Genomic DNA, 1,573 nt, shown 5'->3' on the forward strand with positions numbered 1-1,573 from the left:
GGAAGTGGAAGATGTCCTGCCTCCGATGGCAAGCGATTCTGTCCTCCTGAGTAACACACAGGTTTTCTTGTCCTTTCTTCCAGGCTGTGTGGATTTGAGGAGCTCCTCCTGACAACTTCCCACACAAGCCCCTCTCCCCACACACTGCCTAACTACCAGCAATTTCTGCCCCAGGCCCACTTCTTTCCCCACAGTTTCTTTGATTTTGCCAGGGCAGCCTGATGGGGAGAGAAACTCTATGCCTTGTTACTTGCAGTACGGTCTGGGGACCCACAGCATGTTAAAGACTGTACTGAAAGTGAAAAACAGAAGGGTTGTACAGTTTCTATTGAATGCATATCAATTTGCACTGTCATAGAGTCAAAAAAGCCATTAGTAAGACCATTGTAAGTCAGGGTTGTCTGTACCTAGTTCTCACTCACCCACCCCAGACCTTGGCTTATTGGGTTGTTCCCACCTCCCTTCCCAGCATGGCCTGGACATCAGGACTTTTGTGAATTCCCAGGGGAGTTTAATGTGCAGTAAGGCAGTGAAGTTTGAGAACCACAGCTCTACGTCTCTGGTGGCTCCACGCTCTAAGCCCCATTCCTAGCCTCTGTGCCACTAGCCTCTGTGTGGCCACTTCCAGGCAGCTAGAGGAGGGGCAGGGGAGGAAGGAAATAATCACTTCTTTAACTCAGGATCCCAGGCAGGCAAGATCAGATGATTTTCCCCTCCAAGGGTCCTGTGCCTCAAACTTCTTCACGTTCATGCCAATTAGTTATCTGGCTGTCATATTAGCTGTTAGGTTCTGGGTTGTCCCAGTGCTGGGTTCCCACTGCCTGTGAATGCAGGAGTAGGTTGTCACCTATTTTCATTTCCCTTTGAAATTCTGATCAGCGCTCTAGGTTGGAGCAGCCCTTGTGTACTGGGGCACAGCTCTTCAGCTTTTTATATTCAAACTTCAAAGTTTAGTTTTGAAATAAAAGGTTTATTTCTCCATATAAGCCTATGGATTTTCCCAAAGAAAGGGACAGATTTAAGTTTAATCAAATTTGGGGGAAACTTATTGGTGTCAGCCAGTTCACTGTCTTGTCTCTGAAAGTGCTCAGAACTGCAAAAGCTGGGTACTAGCCTTAGTTTTGATCTTAAAGATAATACAGCACTTTTTTCCACAAAGCCTGAAGTTAACAATTGAAGTCAGGATTTAATTACTGAGGCCTCCTCTCTTATTTTCAAATCAAATAAAATTATTTGATCTAATAATTAGGCAATAGTACTGTTTCGGTAAGTCCTATAGAGACTGGAGAACTGGTAGGATATACATAGAGATACATGAGAAGGAATTTATTAGGGGAATTGGCTTAGTCGATATGGAGGCTGAGAAGTCCCATGATATGCCATCTGCAAATTGGAAAACCAGGAAAGCCTGCAGCTTGGTCCATTTCAAGTCCAAAGGCCTCAGAATCAAGGAAGCTGCTGGTATAATTCTCAGTCCGAGGCTAAAGGCCCGAGAGCCCATGGGCCACTGGTGTAAGTCCTTGAGTCCAAAGGCCAGAGAACCTGGAATTCTGATGTTCAAGGGCAGGAGAAG

The sequence above is a fragment of the Galeopterus variegatus genome, unplaced genomic scaffold (assembly GCF_000696425.1).
Source record: "Galeopterus variegatus unplaced genomic scaffold, G_variegatus-3.0.2 Scaffold7894, whole genome shotgun sequence".
NCBI lineage: Eukaryota > Metazoa > Chordata > Mammalia > Dermoptera > Cynocephalidae > Galeopterus > Galeopterus variegatus.